The sequence below is a fragment of the Drosophila kikkawai genome, chromosome 2L (assembly GCF_030179895.1).
Source record: "Drosophila kikkawai strain 14028-0561.14 chromosome 2L, DkikHiC1v2, whole genome shotgun sequence".
Lineage (NCBI taxonomy): Eukaryota > Metazoa > Arthropoda > Insecta > Diptera > Drosophilidae > Drosophila > Drosophila kikkawai.
In genome coordinates, this window is record NC_091728.1 from 25139323 (window position 1) to 25166846 (window position 27524).

Below are 27524 nucleotides of genomic sequence, written 5' to 3' on the forward strand. Positions count from 1 at the left end.
AGGGAGGCGCAAGGATGTAAGGAGGCGGAGGCGGCTCAAGTGGCAAGGCACTTCATCATGCCGCCTAATCATTTGACCCACTTGAGAGTTGTGCAAATACTTTTTACGTTGGCGCAAACGTCCTATCCTAGCCTGCTCTCCCACTCGCACACACGACGACACACAGGACACATGAGCTGGTCTAATCCTTTCAAATGTCGGAGTCGCAGTTGGAGACACAGAGAGCCAGAGCGAGATGGGGCAAAGGGCAATGAAAGGGATGGAGGCAAGACCGGAGACGGCGACGGAGTCTCTGGCAGTTTTGCATGCATGCAGCAATCATTTCGTCACACTAAAAGAAATTCCCTCGATAGGCAATAACCGATAACATACGATATATTGATAACTTTTCGGGAATGGAATAATCTTACAGATATGGCTGTGCCATAAATATAAATTAGAGTTAGTCTTTTATAATGTTCTATATATTTATCAGTTTTGCAGATATTACAAAATCGATAAAAACCGATATATTGTTTATTAATAATTAAATAATTTACAAATATAATAGACTTTTGAAAATTCATTCTATTCTATCGAGAACCTCTCTATTAAGAAAATAATATTAAAAAGTTTAAATTAATTTCAAAATCATATGTGCAAAGAATTTAACGTAAAAATAGTTTATGATTTTAAGGTACAAATTGGGTCGCCGCAAGATTTTCCCCCAGTGCAGAGGGAAACCTGGGAAAGGGTGCTGCACAAGTGAAGACAAGGAATTTGGAAAATCTCAGCTCAGTGTCAGGTTGCACGTTGAAAATTTGTCGTCATCGTGTCTCGCACACAAAAATGGCGTTAAGCATAGAATTTTACTAGGACAAGGTGAAGGGAATAAGGTGGGGCACCTGGAATGGCAATGAATGGTTCGGGGGGAGGACTACTCGTACTACTTCTACTTCTACGGACTACGGACTTCGGTCTACGGACTACGGACCCGGGCCAAAGACAAACACATCACTGAAAAGAGAGGAGTTGAGGAAAGGCGAAGGAAAGAGAGGAAGATACTTGGCTGCGGCTCAAGGATAAGGCAAGATATAATAAATTATATTTTCCGTGATTTGTGTTCGCTGCCTTGAAGCATTCTCTTTCTCCATCTCATCTCTCGCTCTCTCTCTCTCTCTGCTTTTCTTCTCTGTGAAATTATTTTGCAAAATTTACTTTTGCCCTGAAAAACCGAAAAACAACAATCGAAATTATTCAACTACAAGTACTTTGAGGTTGAACCCGCCTTGAGTTTTGGTTTCTGAATGAAATGCCTTTCAAGTCGGCGGGAAAACTGAAAGAGAATCGTTCGCTCACTGGAAAACCCATTGCGCAGAGAGCGGGAAAAGCGTAGAAAAATCGAAGAGTACCGGCTCTCTTAGGCCTTTGCAGGGTTGTCAGCCGCCGCCATTCGGCAATGGAATGATTTTTTCAATTAAACGTTTGATAGATGTTGTCTGAGGTATGCGGCTCAAGTATCTGAGTTTTCCGGGGATGCAGCCGCTACCCTTCTTCATTGGCGTGTGTGTGCTGCAATAGTATTTCCACATGACTTGCCACTTTCGAGGCCTTATTAGTTGCGCTTTTAAGAACGTTTAAAAGGCGATGATCCCGGTCCCGAGGGGTCAGAGAGTTCATTGGTAGGTAAACATATAGAGAGTCGCCCTGGATAAACATAAATGCGAACTGGACGCGTGGCAAATTTAATTTCAAATCGAAGTTTTTAGCTCCGTCACCGGGGTTTGGCGTCTTAACTGCAAGTCATTGTCAAAGCGAAACCTAAACCAAATTGCATTTTCTGCAGAAATTTGTACGGGTTGTGAGAGCTTTTCATCGGGGGGTATTTATGGCAGTGCAGGGGTTGTTGCATTAAAACAAAAGTAAAACTGGAAGGTCATTAGACTTCAAGAATATTGTATTAGTATCTAATTTTTTATAATATTATTTTAAGAACAAGAAAGGAAGCTAACTTCGGCACGCCGAAGTTTGTATACCCTTGCAGATATTATTTCATTACATTTTACCTATATTATTATGTTTACAGTTTGACAGTTACAGTTTCGCATTCCCAGCTTTACATTTTCTCTACATCTACCGATCGGTTTATATGGCAGCTATATGATATAGTTGCCCGATTTTTATGAAATTTCTACCAAAATTCTAGAATAATAAAAAAAGCTTATATCTCTGTGTAGATGAAAAAACGTTGAAAAACAACGAAGTTTTAATTTTTTCTATTAATTTCCCGATCGTTCCTATAGCAGCTATAAGATATAGTCGTCCGATTTTTATGAAATTTTTATTGAAAATCTAAAATAATATAGAATGGCCATATCTAAAAAATGGTGTAAAAATATTGAAAAACAACAAAGTTATAATTTTTTTTCTAAAAATGTATCGAACTTTTGTATGGCAGCTATATGATAAAGTCGTCCGATCCGGCCCGTTCCGACATATATAGCAGTGAGAGTATATAGAAGACTATATGCAAAGTTTCATTCAGATAGCTTTAAAACTGAGGGACTAGTTTGCGTAGAAACGGACAGACGGACAGACGGACGGACAGACGGACAGACGGACGGACAGACGGACATGGCTAGATCGACTCGGCTGTTGATGCTGATCAAGAATATATATACTTTATAGGGTCGGAAACGTCTCCTTCACTGCGTTGCAAACTTCTGACTGAAATTATAATACCCTGCAAGGGTATAAAAATAGTAAGCTGAGCGATGGTAACTCCAAGGTTAAAAGTTAATGAAATACACGGTAATACGTGATCCTAAATGTTTCCCAAGAATGTATCTAAATAGAAGATTTTAAACATTTTTTAACTAAATCTTATCACTATCATTGAATATTTTGTTTTAATTTTATTCCCTGAAGGTTAGTGGCAGGATTTCAAAAGTTACTCGAATGATTTCTAAGGTTACTCGACACCAGGTTTTCTATGGTCGAGGCAGTTGTTTTTCCTTTTCGTTTCTCCTTAAAAATAGAAAATTACAGTTAACTAATAAGTATTTAGGAGCCAACCACAAGGTATCCTATAGTCGAGGCACTATATTCGCTCATTTTTTTATACCATCGCTTGTGATTCTGGCATTGGGATTAGCCCAGAGAAAAATCGTATATAAGTGGCAACAATTGTCAAGCAGATGTAGCAAAAGCAGAAGCAGAAGCAGCAGCATCAACCCCTGGAGTTGAACCCGAAAAATGAACCCGAAACCCCTCGTACTCCTCGAGTCTCCTCCCTCCTCTCGGTCCTCCGGCAACCGCAAGAATAGCAGCAACAACACCATTATGACAATGTGTGACTGCAATGGCAATGACATTTCTTCTCACTCCCTCTGTCCCTCTGTCTCTCTCTCTCTGTCGCGCACATTGTCTTGCCTGGCTCATTTTTCACATATTTTTCGCAAAGTTGAAACTATTTTCGGAACGCACTAGGGTTGCTCGGGCTCCCGCTTCCTTTATTATAGTTTTTGTTGCCATTGCCGTTGTCAGGCGACAGGCACTCGAAACCGTTAATTGGTTTTATTTTTAATGATGTTTAGGCGAGACGGTACCGTGGATATAGTGGGATATAGCCTGGGATAGACGAAAGGCGACCCACGCGCTCTTGCCTGCAATTATTTATGTAAATTCTGGGCGTTGCACTGACGTGATTTATGTCGCCTTTTCTTTCATCGCCGGCGGCCGAGCGGAGTTTACTGTAAAAACAATTAAACAGCTAATTGACAGGGCTGCTTAAGATATAGTACTATATTTATGGACAGAAAAGGGAAGAAAGAAGTGGAAATAGGATCCAGCGGGTCAATTGATTTCGGTAGCTGCCATTGTAATGGACCCTTGAAGGCCTCTCCAAATAAAGTGCCGCCGGAAGTAAAATGTATTTTTGAAAATACAAACTTCAAGTGAAAGATGATTGGGTAAGGTATAGAAAAAAAAAACAGTGAAACTATAGAAAATAGAAGTTTTTGTTATAAAATTGCATTTATATTTGTTTAAAGATTATCTATCTATGCATTTGATAGATAGAGAGAGAGAAATATTTATTACTTATATTATAATTGGTTTTCTTTCTTAAGAAAGATATGCTTAAATTTATATTAATTGCATCCGCAATCTAAGTGCCCACAAAATGAGCCCCAACTATTTTGTAGTGTCCTTTGCCGTGCGCAGAACCCTTTCACCTGCACTCGGTTGGCCCAACAGGTGTGTCCTTGTCGTAGGGCACAAAAACACCGGTCGCTCCGGCCTCCAGTCTGTCGGTCCGTCAGTCTGTGTCACTCCGTCCAACTGTCACTCTGTCAGTGCGCCGGCTTTGAGCGATTCAGTGCACATTAACACCCCAGGCCAAGACATAATTTATAAGCAAATGCAGTTAAGTTTCCTCAGGAGGATCTCGGGAGCCGGCGATGGCGATGATGAGATACTGTGCGAATCCCACAAATGCCGCCAAACAAAACCAAGCCGGCGGCGAGAGCTAAGAGGGAGAGAAAGTAGAAATCTCACCGAGACACAGAGAGAGAACGAGAGAGACAAAGAGCGATAAGGCGCAACTCTCTCTCACTGGAAATCGTATAACACTTGGGGTATAACACACGATGCTGAAATGTATCTCGCGGATATCCTCGCTGGGGACATCCGTTAGTTTGCGAGCGTTGGTCGTCAGCATCGGACGTGCGTCGTGGCCCAACCCAGAAATATAAACACCTTGTCAGAGGGAAATCGTGCGGCGTGCGTAAAATTCTTTGGAAAATTCTCCAGGGGCGGTGGTAGTAGTAACTTTTTCGCGACTGCAACTAGACAAAATAGTCGCGAATCGGGAAAGCGGAAATCACCCCATTAGCGGAACTCATTCAAGAGTTTTTGTGCGGAGTGTGCCGAGTGCGCAGACATGTCAAATATGCACAACAAATACAAATACGCGACAACACAACAACAGGGCAAACATCATTAATTGCTCGGGCCGGTGAAGTGCGTGCCAAGTGCGTTCGATTTAAAATTTACGGAATAAAAATATATACAAAATTAATTGCATTTCAAGCGTTCTTAAATACGCATCAATCGGCTGGATTTTCTGCGGTTTCATCCCGGCGAAACATAAACAACAACCGAAAACACTCAAGCGGAGGTGTAGTGAGTGAGTGTGCGAGTGCGGCCAGCGTTTCGGTGGGTCGCCCGCTTGTTGTGCGCGCAATTTCCGGTTTCCGCTTCCGCCGGAGCAGCGTCCGTGTCCGGCCGACTAGGCGCAACATTAATTTGCCAACGCCAACTCCAGCAAATAAAAAAAGAGTAATCACAGCTCATAGAAAACAACGAGCCACTAAGAAGATAAACAAGACAGAAAAGTGCTAGATTTCCGTCGAAAGAGAGTTTTCATCTAAAATTAACAATTTTAACCAATAAGTTTTTGGAATGAATGCAAGCAAAGATATGTTTTAAGCGAGAAATTCAGCCAAGTGTTTTATAATTATCAGGTTAGTGTGAAAGATCTTCATTTATCTTATTCTAAGGCGATAAACTCACTTGTGACCTCTGAGATACACGTTCCATATTTATTTTTGGGTGTTTTATTTCGCGTTTAATTTCTTGCCCTGCGCCCAAAAGTATGCAGCAAGCATATTTCAGGCGTGGCAGGTTGTTGGCACAAGAAGCGAAATACGGCAAAAACAAAACGAAAACGAAATGGAAATGGAAATGGGATGACAAAAGTAATGTGAATGTGTGTGTGTGCTGGGTGTTGGGTGCTTGTTTGTGTGTGTAAGACAAGCAATAAAATGGCAAGCGAGCGCCAAGTTTTTGCGCGCCAAAAAGCGTGCAACAACGCGAGTGGCAGCTATGTTTATGTGCCACATAAAACTAGCGCGGCCATGTCGCATTGTTGGCGAAACAGAACAAAGCAATAGACGTCCGGCACGGCAAGAAAATCTTACATTTCCTTTTAAAGTTTATTTTATTGTTTACATTTCGACACACTGAAAATAGGAAGGAAGGGTAACTTAATTTATTCTTCAGTTGTCAATAATTTTAATTTAATTATATTTTAAGATATAGGATGAATTTTAATATTAAATTTTTCTTCTGGCTACAAGATCTCACAATTTGGAAAAAGAAATTTTTGATAAAAATCAATTTTATGGCAATATCTGATAAAATCTATCGAGCTTAAATTTCTCAAATGAAATCGTTTTGTTTTTCTGTGCAAAAAGAGGAAACCCAAAATCCACAGTGCCGGGCAGTTTTATTTTATGAACTTTTATTGTGGTATTTGCCTTCACACTGGCCGTGCTTTTTGCAGTACTCTGCACTCCCTGGCTTTAGTAAACAATAATCATAATAATCGTAATCACAGAGCAGAAGGCAGAAAGCAGAGGGTAGGGACCAGAGAGCACCCAGCGGAAAGCAGAAAGCACGGCAAACAATGAGCCGGAGTCGCTGGCCTTTTTGTGCTGCCTGTTTTTAGGCGCCGCCTCGCACGTGTTTGTTCGCACCTAGTCAGGCACACACACACACACACAGAGACACGGACACGCGGGCACAATTGCATTCACACACATACGGATGGAGGCGAAGGTCCTTTTGTTGTCGTCCTGTCGCACTAAATTGCGCGCAATTGAAAGCATACTTTCAGGCGCCCGAGCATTTAGTTCGGTGCAGCCCAGTGCCTCGCATCCAGCATTTGAATGCCCACCCTTCGTCCTTATTTATCGCACTTCTCGCCAGCCTCTTAGTCGCTTTCAAAATCCCCAAAGGACGTCTGTTGTTGCCCTTTTCAGATTCTTCTTTCTTCTTTTTTGGCGCAGTGTGTAAAAGGTTTTTTATTATTAAATATGGCAGTGAGCATTAAAAATTTCTGGGCTGTCAGGGTTTCAGCTGCGAGATTACCTAGGGGAATGTTTGCCTTCGCCTTTACTTTTATCCACACATACACACACTTTTCGGGGTAAATTCTTGGGATTCTTGTGAGCTCGCTTTAAACTTTTGGCGAAAATTTAATTAATAGCCAGCCGGCACCTTTGGGGATTTTCGTAGAGTTTTCGGGGAATTTGGTGAACATTTCGGAGCATTTTCACTTGCCAAAAGATGCCTTAGCAGCGGCTAATTGACCTCAATTTTGCTAATCGATACTGCCTGAGCCAGCAGGGCCTTTTGTCTCCGGCAATAATTTCATTAGATTGGCCTCGTCTACCCGAAAATGTCTTCTCTCTACGCAGCCTTAATTAGATTAATGAAAAATAGGATTAGGCCTCAGTCAAAGGAGAAGAGAGAGCTCAGCCAAGCAGCTTAAATCAATTGCGCTGTGTGTGTGCTGCGTACTTATTTCCACTTTCGCATTTTCCCGCATCTTAAAGACATTCGCTTCGAGGGGCTTTTCATTTTTTCGTGGCCTTGGGGCCTTGAGGCAACCACAGAAAGTCCCCAAGTCTTTGGCTTGAGTCCTCATTATGCGTCGCTTAGCTGCCATTTGCCAGAAATGGCCTCCAAGAAAACAAAATTTCCATAGCTGAACGGAAAAGTCGAAAAATACTGGACGTGACACACAACAAATTCACAGCTAGCCACCCTCCTCGAGTCGCTTTTCATATTTTCAAATTAATTTCAGGGAATTTTCCCTACTCCAGGGCAAGTTTGGTTCCGTTTTGACATAATCTATTATAAGAACTCATAATAATTTTTGCTAAACTTCGTTTTCTTCGTTTTTTTCCCTCCTTTGTTTTTTATTTCATCTATGGGGGGCTGGATGCTTTTAATTGTGGGCGTGTCGGGACTTAATGAGATCGCCCGAAAACCTAAAGCCATTTGAATGTCCCTCGGGGGAGTGATTTCAAAGTGGAAAAATATTAATTAGTATTTGCACAAGGATCGCTCACTGAAATGTGTGCCAATACGTCAGCCCTAATAAATCAGAGAGCGTTCTGAAAAAAAGTTACCTTCCAAGGCTGGCCCAAACACATACGAGCTCATAACTCCTGACAGTGACTTATTACAGCATTTATATTCGTGTGTGTATATGGTTCGTCATAAATTTTATAGAACCAGAATCCAGGAAAGCTGGCAGCCTGGGCTAAAGGTTAAACCTGCTAACTAGGAACGTGTGGCCTCAGCTGTTTCGTTACACGGAAAAACCTTTTGTTAAATATCCTGGAAATACCTAAAGTAAAACCTACAAGAGCTTGGCTTTCCTGAAACCCAATTAGAGCAATATTTACCCCAAAGTGCTCCATGTTTCTAAATTCTAAATTATTCTGCTATCTCTTGGCAGACCTTAAACAATATTTTTTTGGACCATTCCCAACTATTGCTCTCCGAAAATTAACCCTGCCCTTACTCATGCATATTCATGCATTTTTTCCGCACTCTTTGTAACAATTCCATAAATTTCGACCATTTTTTAGAATTATTTTTCGGCGCCAGATATTTCTAAACATTTACGTAGCAATATTTTTCAATATTTTGCCAACGAAAACTAAGTCTATTGTTGGCATATTTTGCCAATTTCAGCTGTTCAACTGAGCTTTAACATACTTCAGCCTCCCTCTCCAGGCTCTTAATGCTTTTAGCTAAAAATTTTGCCAGTTTCGGTGCCAAAAAATGCAAATTTAAAATGCGTTGGCATGTCAAAAATCCACACAGGGTGCAGCTTGGCAGACAGGCGGCCACAGGGGGTGAAGAAAATCGATAAACGAGACAAGTGTGTGTGTGTGTGTATGTGTGAGAGTATCTGTGGGGTGAGCTTTTAGTATCTTTTGCAATGCAACTGCCATACACGAAATTTGGCAAACTCACAATGCCGAAAAGCGGGAGGAATAAACAGATATATGGAGAGAGAGAGAGGGCGATAAAAGAGAGCCAACAACAAATAGCTTAATAGGAAATAGCATAAAAGCGTACACCCCCAACCACCCAACACCCCTCCCCTCCTTCTCGGCTCACCCATATCACCAGCGTGGAAAAAAGCAAAGAAAGGAAAATCTTTGCACGTATCGCACTCAAAAAATCAGTAAACGCATTGGCATCTCTCCTCCAAGACGTTACTGTTGTTGTTGTTGTTGTTGCTGCGGTTGTTCTGCAAGGGTTGACTCATGGGTTAAGGGATGGGTGGGGAGTAGGAAGGAGCTAGAGAGGGTTAAGGTTTTTTTTTCGGGGGGTTTTTCTGCAGCTTATCGGAGAGAGCGCGCTCGTCGCCGTCGTCTCCTCCGAATATTTGGCATTAGTCAAATGCAAATTTTTATAGCTGCCTGTCTGTTTACTTGAAGCGCCGATAAGCCCGCGCATAAGCATATACACCAAATGGATTCGGGATGTGCCAGAATGGGAAAAGGAAAGAGGGTCGCTCCTCACCCCTTGTCCCGCAGAAAGCGTCACTGAAAATTGCTTGAATTTCCAATAAAATCAAGCGCCAAAATGTGACATTTTAGAGCTGAAACTTCAAGGAAAAGAGGTCAATTGTAAAGATTTTAAGCAGTAATCATAATAATAATAACACTGAGAATAATGTTGAATAATGACAATAATAATATAAGAAGCTAGTAATTTAATTTGATTTGCGTTTACTTAAATATGTATACTTCTTGATATATTTTCGGACAGCTTCTAACATAGTAGAATTAAACTATGGCTTCTAATATGTTAAAGTAGTGCTGGAAAAACATCGATGTTTGTGAGTGCTTTCATAAAATAACATCGATTAATAATCGATGTTTAAAACAAATGAAAATCTTTTTTTCTAATGGATCTAGTATGCCACCAACTCTCCTTATTCTGCAGCCATCACCAATTAAAATCTTAAATTGAAGGAAATTCATAAAAATACCTGATTGTTAATATAAAACAATTGAAAATAATCGATGTTTGACAAGTGAACATCGACGTGGCCCGATTTTTTGGAAACATCGATTGTATCGAATAAAAATCGATTATTATATTATATAATTAAATACAAATCTTAAATATAAACCACAATTTGCAACAAGTTTTGGGAACTTAAACTACTCAAAAAAATACTTTATAGTCCTTAAACATTTATCAAAATTATTTTTATTTGGTATTCCAACTATCCATTTATGTCAGAATACATATTTTTATATTTTACATGGTTTTCTACCTTCCTATAACCATTTTTAATCGAATTTCAAACCGGGAACATCTTCTGACGCAGCAATATAATTTTTAAAGGTTGCCCCGTAATATGCCAGTAGCAGGCACATCAGTGATGGCCAACAACAAAAACATTACCGCCTAACGGAAGCCGAGTCAAATGAACAGCAATTCCTCCAGCATCTCCTACTTCCCACCCACCTAACCCACACAGCCACACACATGGCCAACAAATATCGCACACATACACAAGAGCGCGTATCTTGGCGCTCTCCGCCTGGAAGTAGGCAATAAGCAGCGTGTTTATGTGTGTGATGCAAACATTTTAGCGTATTTTTATTACACACACAGGGGAACACATGCTATGTGTGTGTGTGTGTGTATGTCGTCGACAAGCTCATTGCTGAATTTATGAAAATTTTTGGGGCCAGCTTGGGGTGGGAGGAAAAACATTAGCACCCAATAGAGTTTAATGCGTGCGTGTCAGACCTTCAGTCGGTGCTCTTTGGGCTTTCCCCCGCCGGATGTATATCCTGTCTGCCGCGGGGGACCCAGCTGTGGGCCACAGCCCCACCCACTTGGCCCCAATGCCACTGCCACTGCCACTGCCACTGCCACTGCCAATGCCAATTTGCGGCTTAACATCTTTGAATTATTGAGGCGCGGCGAGGTCGCAGCCTCCAGCTCGCCGGCTCTCGAGCTAACGAGCGCTCTTGGCTTTGGGCTCGGGCTTTTGGGCTCGGGCTTTTGGCCAAATTAAAATTTTATCAAAATGAAATTTGCGGTTTTTGTGTGTTTAGTTTAGTTTTGAAAATGTTCGAAGTGATTTCGCTGTCGCTGCCAGCGGAAGTTTTGCAGCAAGGGTTCAGGAGGTGGCCAGCGGTTTTTTGATAAATATTTCATACTCTGCGGTTTATGTTTTAGCGGTTGCTAAGTGAAATATGAAGGGCGCAGATTGCTCAAGCAAATATTTTGATTAAAGTCATTTTGGGGTGTGTATTTTCAAAAGTTTAAACCAACTAAACGTGAAGGTAAAGGATTTATTAGTTAAGAAATCTGCTTGAATCTTGAATCTTCGATACTATGATGATCTCTTATCTCTGATATATTTTTCCTTAGTTTTCAATTAATACCATATCCGCCTTAGCTCTGAGTGGATCTCCCCGGACTTACAATAAAACAAAAATCCCCTTAAGCCTTGACAAGAGCGAAGCGGGGATAAAAGATTCAGTGACATATTTTCTTATAATCTGCACTTTTATTGTCTCATCTCTTGGTGGCCTTTGCGCCGCTCTTACATCATGCTTTCTGCCCCTGTTTTTAGCCTTCATTCTTCGCCCATCGCCCATCGCTTGTGTTTACATTACACTTTAACTAAGCCGTCGAAAATTATGCAATAAACTTTACTTTTACGTGTCCCCACAGCCACTTGTACTCGCCATCTCTCTCTTTTTTGGCCTGGCATCTCTCTCTGTGCTCCTACATTTATTTATTTACTTTGCCGTTTTGTCCTGCTGCTGCTTTTTTCCACGTTTTCGCCGCACTTATCCTTGCGATTTTTGATGTTCGCGCATTGTAGCTCGTTAGGTGGGCGGCGTTGGGAGTTGGCTGTGCTGGGAGTTGGGTGTCCTTGCCCGGGGTAAGGGGCGTTGCAAATCTTATTTGATGATGCCACGGCAAATACTTTAATTTATGCAGTAATCCTATTACAATAACAGCGGCGGCAACGGCGGCAACAACAACGGAATGAACAATGAGAAGGACGAAGGACAAGAACGCTTTGGGAATGGCAACCATAAAAAGCGTAACAACAACAATGCATTTATTTCGGTCTTGTTGTTCAGCGATTTTCTGCCTTCTTTTTGCCAGCCTCCTTTCCGTCCTTTTCTTACTTTATTTTATTTTATTTTATTTTGTTTTCATTTTGAGCCAGAAAAATCAAGCGAACCTATATCCCTGACCCTCCTCCTTAGCCCATCGATGTGACTCATTTGCATTTTCCTTCCTATTTTAGCGCTCCTTCTCTCGGTCTCCGTCCCTCCTTGCCGTCTTAGCGGCAATTCAATTTATTTTAATTTCTGCTTTTAACACAAAAAATTACCAATTCAATTTTATGACTTTATTCTCCTCCGCACGGCCACGTGGCGCATTTCACAGGACCAGCTGCTCGGGGGAAAAGCTGGGAAAATACTTGTATACCAGGGCCAGAGATAGATCTGCACTCAGTGTCTTGACACCAAATCGAAATGAAATCTGCAAGAAGGGGAGGGAGCAAACGTGCGACAGTTTCCCCCGGCTATTTATATGGAATTGCTATATCTTCCAACTTGTTTGCGCATTTTTGCACTGTCTTAGTTTTGCATATGCAAACAGCTTACGCCCTGCTCTCGTTCTCTATGCGGAGCAGCGATGCCTTGTTTCGGAGTATGCAAATCAGTTTATAAATAAATTTTGCAAAGTTTCTGGCAAACGGTGAGCATTTTTCAGCGGATTCCCGGAGGCAGGAGCACCAGTACCAGTACTTGCTGAACCGATTTAGAAATATGTCAAGTGTTACTGCAAGGGCTCACCAATCGAGTAATTTGATTAAGTCTTGTGATTTTTAGTTTTATATTAGGAATGACTAGCAAGCAGAAAGGAACTAAATTAAGTTATGACCCTGCAATATCAAGGGCGTTATATGAACCCAAGCTAAGTTGCTGTATTTATCTGTTTTTTTTTGTAAATTCAAATTAAAAATTAAGTCAAGAGACATTTTACTTAGCTTTATGCTCCAATAACAAGACAATATAAAATATGATCCATTTATTATTGTGTCATAAGTCTCATGGCAGCTATGACACAATCTAAAAATACATTTTCTTTAAATATCTGTAAGTTATAAATAAAACTTAAGTCATGAGATTTTAAACTTTACTTTAATCTTGAATCATAAACAAAAGAAAAATAATATCTAAATAAATATAACAACTGATAAATACCACACAAAACACGTTGGCCTTATGACACTGCAGTGCCTAGGCATTATGACACACACAAAAATAAAATATTTGAAAATAAGAAGTAATATCTAAAAGGTTTCCTTACTTAACACAAATAAATTCAGACATAAATCCACTAAAAATGCATATACACATCTCAGTTTTTAGCTAAGAAAACTCATTAACTCACATTACAATTGAGTGATTTAATCTAATGCTGAATTCAAACTTGAGAATTTTAGAGGCAATGAAGATTAAATAAGCATAATTTTTCAAAATTTGACCTAATCATTTTATATTTTCCATATATATATTTAAAGTTCCTCAAAAAATATCCAACTTTCTTTTTTAACAACTGCAAGTATGCTTTTTTGAGAAAATCTCGATACCACAACAAGTTACAAAGCCATTTGGCAGCCCAATTCCATGGCCTTGGCAATCAGTATCTCAACCAATTTCGCTCGCATGTCGCCAACTAAGTAAATTCCTTTGGCTTATCGTTAGTTTTGGCCTTTTTTGTCCTCTTTTTTTGTCTTGTTTCGTCCTTCGCCTGTGTCTGCCATAAAAATCAAATTGAGTCAGAGCCGCGACGCTTTCCACAGATTTTGTGTCGCATAAAAATCGCAATCGACGAAAGCTGTGGCTGTATCTAGGAGATACTAACACTGTATCCCCCGTATCCATAGCCAGCCATTTAACGTTGAGATAAAATTTACATTTTAACCAAAGCACAAGCTCAAAGGCAGGTGGACAGGGGCAGGAACAGGAGCAGGATCATTTAAAGACCAACGTCGAAATTGGTTTTCGCTATTCGCAAGCTCATGGTATTTGCCCTAAACAAGGGGTATTATGGCCAAGTAATAGTAGTTTCTCTTATGGAACATAGTATTTCAGTGATTATAAGCTAAAATTAGCATAGGCTGGATTTCTGGAAGAGGTATTTAATAATAATTCTTCCTAAAATGAAAATATCTCCACTTGCCAAGAATAAATTGCATTTGTAATGATAAATAAACAAAGTGTATTTGTAGCTGCGACTTGAGAATGCTCGTTATCATAGTTTGTTTTTCGGGTTGCTGGCAGCATTTTCCTTTTGGCTTTCAGTTGCTTTTCCGTGGCACAAAAGTGAGTGTCTGGACCATGTGGCAGAGTTTTGTTTTGTTTTGTTTGGGTTTTGCTCCCTGACCGCCTTTGGGCATATTCAATTTTCTTTATTATACATATTTCGCCCGTTGCCTTTCCCTTTTCTCCGCCCCCATCCCCCACCCTAAGCTGTGGGCTGGGAAATACTCCCGGCGAGCTTTCAATTTTTATGACTTCTGGTTCATTTTTACTGCGTTGGCGGTCCCAGTGTCTCGTGTTACCCCGATAAACGTTGCAAGTTTCCCGGCCATTTGCCCCGATCTCCCACAGACATTCCCCCTGAGCTCTTTTGAGTCTGTTTTATGCCCCGCCATGCGTTTTTTGTTGCGTCTTCAATGAAATGTTTATTGCTGTGTACTTTTATTCCAAGCCCGAGTCCCCAGCACCCGGTCTCAGGCCCAACTCCTATTGATTGAATGAAGAGAGGTCCTTCAGGAGTCGTCGTAGCTGGTCTTTTCATCTGTGTCGTTGTTGTGACGCGATGTTTTCCTGGCAAAAGAACCTTGTTTAAGCCAGGGCTGATGGCGGAGTTCAGGTAAAGATACGGGAAGGAGGTTCTATCAATGTTTCATGTTAATGCCCCTGATTGACTGTTTTGTCAGCTCATTGGTGTGACTTTTTCCCTCAATTTGACTGCCTTTATGGGATTCTCTCCAGTTTTTTTTTCGGGCAGAGGAATATATATTTATTTAGTAAGCTTTATATAAAATTTTAAAACTTATTGTATTGATTTTTAAGATTTTTCTCACAGTTTCTGTGTTTAATCTTTCTTCTTATGAATATTTCTAAGAGGGATTTTCTCTTGTAGTTTATCCTCAATCTTAGTGCTTATTTATATTTGAGTTCTATCTCCCTGCTTATGATTTTGAACATGTTTTTAGTGCTGCTGAAAATTATAAATAAAATAAAACCCGAATTTTGTGTTTTTAGTTTTTCCCTAAGAGAGATTACTCTTTCGTCTTTGTTTACAGCCAGACAGAGCAAGTAAGTGCTCTATTATTGTTTCAGAGCTTTCAAGAATATGGTGCGAAATTGGTTGAATAAAACTTACACTTAAATGCACACGAAATTACTGAATTTGAAATTATTCAGTGAACTTGTAAGAAAGAATTTCTATATTTTAATAGGTAAAGGGAAACTGGATAAACTAACTAAATAAAAAAATATATTAATATATTTATTTTACCTACAAAGTAAGTTAATTTAGTTAAAAGCTAAGTCTAAGCTTATGTAAGTTCTCCAGGATTTATTTAAAAACTCACATATTAAACCATGCCTTCCCTTCACTCTTTGTGGACTCTCATCAACAGCCCTGGCTGAAACTAAATAAAAAAAGTGCTTTAATATTTGCTCTTAATTAAATTCGAGTTCTCTCGAGCGGAAAGCCAGGCAAGCACACAAAAAATATCGTAAAATAGAATGCGACTACGAATATCTTGCCAAAAGCTGCCACTGAGCTAACGATGGGGAGGAAGTGGTCTCTCTGGTAAAAACCCACTTAATCCAATTTAAGAATGCAACCACTTGAGTGCATACACGCACACGAGACTCTGGGCTTCTCCAACATTTACTGTTCTCCGGTTTAAAGACTGCCTTGTATCACTGCTAAGCCATTAAATTGCCGGCCAATGCCTATTAGTTTAACAGAAAATAAAGGCAGCATAAAATATAAAAAAAATATATACAAAATGCCGAAAAATGTCGAAAAATTACTCTTGTAAAATATTAGCAGCTACTGAAAGCAGGGGACCAGCTACACGGACGTATGCGTATGTGGGCGGCTTTTCTTTTCCGCTTTCTTCTCACATTTTCCACTCATAAATTAGAGGCAATTTCTTTCTGTTTTCTGGTTATTTTATAACATTTCTCTGGACCCGGATAATGGCACACACACACAACACAGGACATATATATTTTGCATGTTGGAAACCCACGGTACCGCCCCCCCCCTCTTCGCAGAGAATCTTATCAGCAAGGGATGTCGGAGGGCACACCCGCTGCTTCCATTGTCCGGGGGTGGGATCCCTCGCCTGAAATTTATATATTGGGTCATTAGGTTTGTAATAATTTGTTGGGGCCACATGTAAAATGGCCCAGTAGTTGCTTATTGGCATCATTGTTATGCGAGCTTAATGGGCCAATTGGGGCAGTAGCTGTGTGTGTGTGCGTGTGTGTGTGTGTGAGCCATCCCCCGGCGACCTATTAAAGTGAAATTTCGTTTTAATTAAGTTTCGGACCGTCCGAAAATAGGCGTCATGCATTTTTAATGCCTCGCTTCGGCTCAATTAGCAATCGGGAGCCCCAGAAACTATGCAGCACACAACTTTGGGCAATGCATTTTTGATAAGTTCTCTAGCAGGATCCCGGCTCTCTGTCGGCAGTTAGCTAAACAATTTTCCAATTAAATCATTTCTCGACGCCAGAAAGTATGCCCAACTATTTGGCGCCCAAATATTCAATAGTCCAAGGAGAAAATCCCACTCCCGGGGAGTGCCAAAACTACACTTAATTAAGTTTGTTGCGGAACTGAAAAGGCGGAGGAAATTGAATTTTCAACTTTGACTTCAATTTTTGTGTTTTGCTCCGGCCTGGTTTTCGGGGTTTCTGGTTTTCTGGTTAATTCGCATGCTAATTCCCCCGAAAAGTGGCCAATAAAATTGGGGCCAACTGATGTCCATGTCCTGGTTTTCCAGCTTCGGCTTCAGGTCTCCGCCGCTGTCTGTTTTCCGCTGGTCTCAGCACAAAATTTGTGCCGAGCGGAAATGTCTCAGTTTCGGTGCGTAATTTTCCCAGCACACACACACACACACTGCACACCCCCGGTCTGTGTGTGAGTGTCTCTTCCTTTTGCTATTTACGTTCACATGTCCGTGAGCACATGACCTCCATATAAAATAAATTACTTTAGTTATCTAAATGCTGTGCATGTGTGTGCTCACGCGTTTGTTCTGAGTGTGTGTGTGTGTGTGTGTCTTTGAGAGTGTGTGTGGATGCTCCACGCCCTCTATTTCTTTGCCTTTCCTCTTCCTAAAGCTGTATTCGTGGGTCCTTAATTTTTTTCTCTTAGCAGAAATGCTCTAAATACCCTGCAAGGAAAAGTCTGTCAGCTATTAATTGAAGTGATTTAAGATTACATATATTAAAAATCATTTAATAATTTATAATCTTTTAGTAAACTTTTGTAAAAATTTTAATTTAATTAAATTTGATGCCTTTGATTTTGAAGAAACTGAATTCCCTGAAGCTTACTTTACACTTATTCAGGTCTATAATTTAATTTGATTGTTGCTAACAATTTCATTAAATTCCCTAATATTTAAAAATCTTTTTTCAATTTATTTTAATTTCTATTCAAATATAATTGATTTTATTTAATATTTTAAAAATATTTATAAGAAAATAAAACCAATTTTAATTTTATTTTTTAACAAAATATCATCAAATAGTCCTGTAAATGCTGTAACATTTTAAAGAAAATATTATCCTATTTAATAAATTAAGAAAATATATAAAACAGCAACTTTTTAGCCTAAATTCCACACATTTCTTATATTTCAAATATATTTTCCCACTTTTTATTCAAGTAAAAAAGAGCATCCCCTTGTTGTCTTCATATATTCTCGCCCCTTTGTAATTTCTTGGGTATTCTATTCGTCCTTCGTCCTTCGCTGGGCTGGTGGTCCTTTTTTTTGTTGTTGCTTTTGGCCAAACAAATGATAACAATAAATTACACTCTCGAGATTTGGACGAGCTTAAGTATGAAGTGCAGCCAGTCGATGTCGATGCGCTGGTCCAAAATAATGAAGGCAGGCGAAGGACGAAGGACGCAGGACGCAGGGACAAGGAGATTGGGGGGCGTGGCAGATTCGGGTTTCGTTAGATGCCACATCAAGTGGCAAACGCACTTGGGGGATTTTTTCCTTTTCTTCTCTTCCAGACGTTGGGTATTTCTTCTTGCTTTTTTTTGGGGGGCAGCAAAAATAAATGTTCTAATTTAGCGACTCAATTTGTGTAGTAAATTTATCAAAGGGCGTCCAGCCATTGTGTGTGCCACGCCCACTCGGGAGTGCTGAGTCCAGAAATACTCACACATAGACACCGGGCGGGCAACCACTCGTGTTACATTTCAGTTGCCATTTATAAAGGCGGCTGTCGTTTACCTGCCCGGCCAAGAGAGTGTGTGTGTCTGTTATTTGTATATTAATTTTTGGTCTGTTGCGGTCAGCAGGTGATAAATCTGCCGAGGTGATAATAAGTGCCATTGGCAGCGATTTGTTTAGTTTTTATTGCACGCATTGAGGGGCGGAGCGCGTTACTTAAGTGTGATGAGATGCCGGAAAGCCATAAAGTTCCAGCCAAAGGAGCTCGATTAAATGGGTCCTGCAATGATTTCACCGCTTCGGGGATTGTTTCTGCGATATAAACCCTGAAATATATATATGTGCATACATATCTCCCATCTTAGGGAGGCAAACTCTTAACCCACTTAAGCCGCAGCTGAGAAAACAGCTCCAGAGCTCAAGAACTTTCAAGACACCAGCTCGCTCGGCTTTAATGTGGCGAAAAATCAACAGCGGCTAAAAGTTTATTTCAAAACTTCGCCACCAATATATGGGGGAATGTATATAAAAATAAAGCGAGAAAATTGTGGGAAAATGAGGTGCCCAGCTACTGGAAATGCGCTCGCTCAACAAGTGCACTTGGCCGCTGCTTAGCGCCTATTTGGCCGACTTTAAACATTTTTATGGCATTTTTTTACGGTCATAAAAAGCGAAACAGTGCCCGGGAACGGCCTCAATAAAAGTTTTGTTTTGTGCGTTAATATTATTATGGCATTACGACAGGACCACTTGGGCCAGGGCCTGAGCCTCGGCCTGACCACGACGACGACTGCACCTCAAGTTGTGTGCTTCATTATGCGGATGGCTTTTGAGTTGGACTCGGCGGGAGTTGGGTTCTTGGAGAAAACTAAACTTTCATTTTATAGCCAGCAAAGTTAGGTCAGCACTTACTGTTCCCGGGGATTATAAATATTCAAAAGGGAGCGGAGTCGAGCCTCTTTCGGGGGTTTAGAAATGCGTTTGCTTTAGTTATTCCCTTTTTATTCTCCCTGGAAGCGTTTTTTAAATATGTTGTTGGGGTTGCACGACTATTTATGTCTCAGTAATGAAAGAGTCTCTGGGTTGTAAGTTGTATCCTTAGACAAACCCCCCTTCAAGGGTTTCAAACCTGGTCAAAATGCTGAGATTATGTGTAAGCCACTGAAAGCGACGCTTTACGACTGTTCGAGTCCCGTGATTGCTGGCTAAATCCTCCTTCATATTTATATCCATTTCGCAGCAATCTGCAAAGTGGAGTCCACTGAATTTTCTGGTTTCACACACTATTAGGAATGCCCCAAAGTGCCATAATTTTTTCTATCCGCTATCCGCTGGCACTGATTTGCGCAGCGGCTCGTAAACTTGGCTGAGCTAATAAACTTTCGCATGGACGACGGGTATCTGGGTCAGTTGCAGATCCCAGTAGAGGATGGGCTTCTTTAGTGGCGCCCAGTTTACTGGCTCATTGTTCGCGCATATCAATGGGCATTGGGAAAACGCATTTTCGGAAAAGGAAAATCGCTGCTGCTGCTGCTGGCCCCTGCTCATTGTTTCTCCTTGCTGCCTTCTCGATTTTTGCTCCATGGATAAAATATTATTTTTATTTGCTTCGCTGGGCTGCATGTGCAGCATCAGCGCGCTGCCGGTCGCCCTCGAAAGGAAACTGCTGACTTCACCTTGATGCATGTGCTTTTCATACCAATCCCCCGCCACACACACACACACACAAACACACACACGTCGGGAGTTTTTCCTAAATTTTTCGTGTTTCCTTTTTGGCAACGTTGGCAAAACACTTCCCGCTCTCCGACCGAAATCAATATGCTTTCGACGCCAGTTCTTGGCAAGTTAGCAAACTGCCACAGTTGCAGCTTCCCTGCTCTCGGTCTCTTCTCACACACACCGCTTTTCCGACCTACTTGCTGCTGAAGCGAATTTTCTTGTCATATTTTCAATTTGTGTCGCTTCGCATTGGTTTGCACCGGGGAAAGCGGCTGGCAGAGGTGTCAGGATTCTGTGCTGCTGCTTTATGGCCCCGGTTGACAATTGCAATAAAAATGTTGCCAGGGATTATAACAAGCGTATAATGTCAGGCCACGCCCACCACGGCCCCTTCGTGGAGGTCAGCGGGCGAGGGCGCGCACTGCAGCATCGAGTTTCACCTGCCAAACCATTGAGCGCTTTTCCGACTTTCCCTTTGCCTGTTTCGGCTTTCCTTTCTCGCTTTGCCATGTCATGTGCAAAATGTCAATTGTGCTTAAGGGCAAAGGTATTTGATTTCAGTTTTAGTGTTTGCGGGGTTCAATCTCGGCCCCTCGCTCTGCCACTCCTCCATTGTTAAGCGTTGATGCATGAGATTCCCAGCTTCCAGCTTTGTTTGCATCCTTCTTCTCTGAAAAAGTATCTTTTGGATGCCGGTTGCCAGATGAGAGGGGTTTCGGATTAAAATCTCTGTTTACATACAGCAAATTGTGTATTTTTGGGAGCGTGTTTGAGCTACACGAGAGCAAACACGGACTGAAACAGGAAATTGTGCCATGAGACTTGCAGAAATAATTACCAAATTTAATATTATTATATTTACTAATTTTCATTATTTATAAATGCCTGAGGCTTTATGCGAATTTAGTTCATTTTTCCCAAGAGAAGCACATATATTCTTCCTCTGTTGTTATTAATAATAAAATAATTAAGATTTAATGCAGATAATATATATTTAATCAAAATAAGCCTGACTTAGTATAGTACATAAAACCTCAAGAAAAGTGTAGAGAAAATGACATATTACAGCAGCTTTAAAAATCTAAGCACACTTTTCCTTTTGGTTTCATTTTTCTCTGCTTCTTGGAACTCTGGCTATCGGCTTCTAAAGGATAATATAATACAGAGCCTCTGCACGCGTTGACAGCCTCGCAAAAAAAAGAGGGAAAACTCAGCCGGCGGATAATAAACAGCTCATAGCTAAATGAACTTTTTTTTGCTGTTCTTGTTCTGTCAGCAGCGAAATGAGGAAAAATTCCAAGAGCTTTGCGTTTTGGCCAAATGAAGGCCGCTTGTATTTCCCGGCAATGAACAGCAGCAGAAATAAAAAGAATTTAACAAGCCACGCACAAAATTAGAAACGTGCGTGGAGCACAGACCGCAGGGGGTGGCCTTCGGGGGGTGGGCTGGCCTTCCGTGAGCTAGAGGGGGGCCAGGGGGACGACAGACAACTGAGCGCCATGTTTAGTCCGGCCAATACAATTACGACGCCCATAACCCTTTCGGCGTGTAATACGCACGTAGTGACCGACCGAGCCACCACCACTCGCCCCCAGAGCCGCCGCCGCTTTCCTCGTTTTCCCCCCAGGGTAGCCCCGTTTCTCCCGCCACACATTCCCCCCAGTTTACCCTTCCGGCGCGCCAAACACACACAATACGTGGTCAAATAAATTGACGCCAGCGACGACGCACCACAGAATTCAATTACACGTACAACTCTTGTTGTTGCCGCTTGCGCCGTCCGTGTTTTCCCGTTTTTCCGGCGAATATTGAGTCCGGCATTTGACGCCGGCAATCCGTCCGGCTATTGGTTAGAGATTCGGATTCATGATTTTGATTTTTTCGTCGGTTTTTTGCAGCTCCAAAGGGGCCAGGCCCCAATCTGAAATCTCAAGTTGGACTCACCCCTTGAAGTTCAGCCGACCAACTCAATTTAACCCGTCCTGGAGCTACAGCGGGGGTAAACATAATAGGATCTTTCTTAAGATATACTCTCGATTAAGTGAAATATACAACAAATAAATTTAAAAAACTCAGTAGGAATTTTAGAAATCCTAAAAAGGTTTTTCAATTAACAAATTAGATGATTTATTTGTTGAGAATTATTTTTAGGAGAATTTTTTTATGCTTTTTTATGAAGTTTATTATTGTATAAATTAGTGGTGTATTATTAAACTATTTCGGAATGTAAAAAATAATAAAAACAATGTTTATTCATATATTTTTATCACAAAACCATTGGAAATATACTTCTTAGAGGAATTTTGAAACAAGTTTCATGTAAAGGGCTCTTTGTTGAGTACATTTAAATATTTTACAACTATTATTTTCAGTGGTCTAAGATAGGCCTACCAATGTGACCGCTGCTGTGTGTCCTGTGAGCGCATTGACCCCGGTAATGGGATTACAGCCAAAGCAGTTTTAGCCAACTGCTTGCTCCTGTTGTTTGTGTACTGTATTTTGGGCTTTGTTCGGCCAGGAGCAGTGAGCAAATCCCGTTATTAATATTTTATGCGTTTCCTTCTATTGCTATTCTTTATCCCCTCAAAACGCCGAACGCTTAGTCCGGACTTAGAGTCGGCAAAAGGGTTCGACTTGGGCCGGACTCACACGGCCCACACACTCGTGGGAGGACGCTTATGGAATCAGTGCATGCGCTTCAATTGCCACCGACTCCATTATCCAGTTAGACAGACACAAACACAGTCGATTTCCGAACCGTCTAGTCCGGCAGCCCTCGGGGGAAAGTAGTTATAAATTTATTTATATTTTTATTTCAACTATTCCTTTGTCCTGGCTTGGGCATTTGAGTGGAGTTTGCGGATGCCATGTGTGAAAATTGGTAGATTATATGGGGGTCACTCTTCGAGAGGTCAACAGAAAAAAATACTAATTGAAAAATATATGTTTGAAGTCTCTAAAAAACTCCAATTATATTAAAGAGGCTACCTACTAAATGTTTGTTTACTCGAAAATTGAAAGACCCCAAGCACCGGTAACAAGATACCAATTTAAATAATTAATTTAAACATTTTTTATTTGTGCAAACACTTTGAAAAACAAATCATAAAGCTCGTCTCAAGTGCCAGAATTTCAAACTATTTCGTTTTAAATATTTATTCTTGTCAAACAGAAGCCACATTCAGTTTTATATATATATATTTCTGCACATGCATCCTTTTTAATTGGAATTACCAACAGAAAGTTAATAATGAAAGTTAATTTCGGGTATTTACTTCAGTTTCAAGAGCAATTTTAATGTTTGCCGGGGCTTAAGTAAATTTACAGTGCGTAAGGGACATTGAGCTGCATAAGTCTGTGGCCGCCCCCGGGCGTGTCATAAAACGATGGAGTAATAAAAAAAAAATAAATACACATGTATATATCATTTGCTGCCAAATGAAAATCTCTGCAACACAGATGCCATTTTTGGGCCCGGGGCAACAATTTCATTTCGACGAAATACGAAATATTTTATTTGGAAAAACTACCATTGGTTATCTAAATAAATGTGCATGAAATTCTATATGTGCCTTAACAACAAAGAACAATGAAGGCCAATTTATGTGAATTTTATTTGGGTTTTTCCAATTTTATAGCCAGCAATCAAAGGCAAATTATACGAGTCCAAAGGGGCGATGGAAGCGTGGCGTGGCGTGGCGTGGGGCAAAGCCAAACAATTGAGACCCAGTGGGGGGTTCCCCACTCGCCAATGCAATTTAAATAGGAAACCAATTAAATTTAAACACAAAAAAAGGTAAACAATGGCGCACTGACCAAAACTTTTCGAGAGAGCAGCCATAGAAGTGCATTCAATTGCATTTGCGTGTCGCTTGATTCGCCGTCATTTTGTTTACCTTCATTGTGTTGCTTTTTTTTGCTCTTTGTTTTGTGTTTTGACCGGACGAGTCTTTGTTTTGGTTGTTTGCCTTCGTGGCCGAAAGCAGAGCGAGTTGATTATATACATAGTCGATGATGTGATTTGAATTTCCGCTTCCTTCCCCTCTCTGGCTCGCTCTCTGGGCCGGGTGACCTCCATCCGCTGGCAACATAAATTAATGGCTAAAAGGGCAGCCTCTATGCGCACTAGACTATAATTTCCATTTCGCAAAAGTATGCCAACAAACCAAAACAGAAAGCCAAACAACACACATGCCGCAGCTACGAAAAAACTGGCAAATATGGCAAATATGGCAAAACGAAGGCAAAAAGTTGGCACAAAATACAAGAAAAAAACAAAAGGCGAGGCGAAAAAGTACTGAAATCGTTGTCGAGCCATTGCTAATGGAACATATTTGCGTTGAAAAGGGTTCCCAGCCATGTCTCCCTCTCCCCATATGTGAATGTGTGTGTGGCCCGAACTGTTGGCAAAACAATAACAAACAAAAAGGGTGGAAGAACCCGCAAAAAACTATGCGTCGCATTCCGCATGAATAAGCCCGGGCCAGAGATGGGGGCAGAGGGAGCATTCAAAGAATGGGGGAATATTTCGAGGCATTCATAAAAATGTCGCAAAAACAAAACGCAGCTGAAATAAAAAGAACTTTATGTGTCATTCATTCAAAACCATGTGAAAAGCATCAACAGCAGAAAACGGATTGTGGGGATCCTTGTCCTGGTCCTGGTCCTGGTCCGGGTCCAAAGTAGCCGCTGCCGAGCGAGTTCAGCGACATAAAAAAAAATTGTGTGACAACCAGGAATTCCCACGGCCGCAAAAAGGGGCAAAAGTGTGAACACACAGAACGCATTTCCGGTGGCACTCCTCGACTCCCGACTCCCCATTGTTATCCTAGTCCGTGACAATAGAATTTTTAATAAATTAAAAGTCTGGGCGGTTGTGTTTTAATTTTCGAGTGTGTGCCATAATAAATTGATATTCCATTTGCATACGCATCTCTCTTTTTTTTTTGTTGTGTTCTGTGTGAGTGCGTTTGTGGTTGGTTTCAAGTGTTTTTGACCGAAAAATGTTTGCCATAAATAATATGTTAAAATACGTATGTCTGCTCCTGGCACTCGGCCCAGCAAAGGCCCCCGAAAATGAATGGAAAATAATGAATTAGAGCCGCGGCTCTGTGTCACTTACAGAGCTCGATAGATGGGCTCCAGTAAATTTTCATATTTAAATGGGTCAGCTCAAGTGGGATGTCCGAAAAGTTAATTAAAAATATTATTAAATATATAAAGAACAGCCAAAAGAGAAGGTATTATAGGAGGTTTTAACAAAATACATCCCAATAATATTCACAGGCGACACACTTTCTTAATCTCCGAGTCACCTGATTCCCATAAGCCTTGCCAGCTTAGCTGGATTTATTGGATTCTGTAGCATTTATACACCTGCGGAATCTGCATCAAGCTGTGTGCTAATGTATTTCAATTAAACCACTCATTGCTGCAGCTGCAGCAGACCATCAAATGGCTTTATGCATCAACATTATTGCACTCTCGTACCGACATCAATATTTGTATAATTTTTAATGTTTTCGGGGCCAGTCGGGAAATCTCTGTCGGTGAAAATGGCCTGGCCATATAATTGGGTTTTTGGGAAAGTCGAAAGCAAATACAATTTGTCTTATGCAAACAACAAACAAACGAGCCAGCGAGCACGCTCTGCAATTGCAACAAAAACAACGGTGGGCAAACAACGCGTCGTATGCGCAATCAGCGACAGCATTTATTTAAATATTAAAATCAACGCGTTGCCAACGAAAACTATGACATCAAAATAAATGCGAACTCACGTGTGTTTGTTTGCCGCCAGTGGGGTATGGGTGTGTGTGGGTATTATGTGCTATTCATACGACGAATTCACGCCATTTTCAACACGTGATTTTCACACCGCACACACACACACTCGCCCACCGAATGTTGTTGCATACATTGAGGCGCTCAATTAATCATTTAAGCCCTCTGCTCTGGGCCCTAGAATCACGGAAAAAGCACTGACGGCGACAACAAACGCAAATTGCCGAAAGAGCTGTCAATGCTCGCTGCTTGTTTGTTGTTAACGTTGATTACAAAAATATATCAATAAATAAATAAAACATTACCCAAAGCCCATTGCTAATTTCAAATTATCGCTTTATCTTTTCAGGTAAATGATTGAAAAGGATGACTGATTGCTGATATCTGCTTATGAGCTTGAGATTTGACATCTCTGAATAAGTGGGTTAAGCTAATAACTTTTAGTTTAAAAATGTACAATGAACATGCTTTTATGTGCTTACCAAATTATGATTTTCTTAGAAATTACTTTTCTTTTCTTAAGAAACAAGCAACACTAACCTCCCGCAGGGCTAATATTTTTCCAATTCCCATTTCAATTAATTCAAAATGCACACCCAGACCCTCGTTTAGATTGGCATTTGCTTACCTTTACCTATCTAAGCCATCTAACTGTTGGGCCAACGATTGCCGGCGACACCTTGATAACATTGTCACATAATTAACATGGCACACGCACTTGACCCGACCCAGGCACGCAATGTTCCGCATACGCCCCGTGGTACGAACGACTAAACATTTATGGCGCTAAATTGTAAATTATACAGGCAAGGCGGCACAACAACTAGATGTGAACATGAACGCGTCCGGGTTAACTGCTAGGGAACTTGGCTAACAGAACCGGAACCGGAAGTGGCTCCGTCATGGCGCAGGCGGAGAAGAAGAAGAAGCGAGAGTAGGGAGAGCCAGCCTGTTGCCTGTTGTGTGCCATTTAAATATGTCATAATTTCATTTATGTGCTCCCTCCCCCCACCACACTACTCCCCCCCCACACACACAAAAGTCAGGCATGTCATGTATTCCCGAGTGTGCGTGTGTGTGTGTTTTGGGTTATTTTTATGGCATGCACGAAGTGTTGTTGAAACACCTGTCGCCATTTGCCGCCTGCTTGCCGGCATGTTCTGCTGATGAGACGTCATATTTCAGGGGCCTCCGGCTGGAGGAAGGGGTTTTCGGGCCCAACTTTTCGGGATAACTCTGTAGGGCAGGGTATCGCGACTTCGACCCCCGACTTTTTGGTTGTTGTTGGTTTTTTCGCTGCCTTACAACCGCACGGCTGCAAATTATTTAATTAAGTGGCACTCACCTCGCTAATTGTTTAATTACAGCCGCTGGCTGGTCGGTGTATGTGCTGTGCTGTGCTGTGCAGCTCGCGGAAACTTTTAGCAAACTGTTATAATTGACAGCTCCAGCCACTGAAGCCGTCACCGTCGTAACCGCCGTCCTGGCTTTCCTCCCATCCATCACGATGGCCTGGGTGTTTCCTGTTTCCTGTTCGCGAGTAGTTTGTCTTGGTTGCGGCAAGGCGGTAATTGTCGCAGAGTCTCGATAGCAACCCGGGAGTATTGCAGCATTCGGGACAGCATAAAGCATATTTTCATATTTTAATCATTGTTTGTAGTAGATAACA

At 41.1% G+C, this 27524-nt stretch overlaps 1 protein-coding gene across 1 annotated transcript in view; it reads left to right on the forward strand.

Moving 5' to 3' along the window:
• Window positions 1-5394: 5394 nt before the first annotated feature.
• tei (teiresias) overlaps window positions 5395-27524 on the forward strand; it is a 135084-nt gene continuing 112954 nt past the window's right edge. The window contains exon 1 of the mRNA XM_041775826.2: window positions 5395-5504. The gene's annotated coding sequence lies outside the window, so the exon portion shown is untranslated. The remainder of the gene's footprint in view (window positions 5505-27524) is intronic.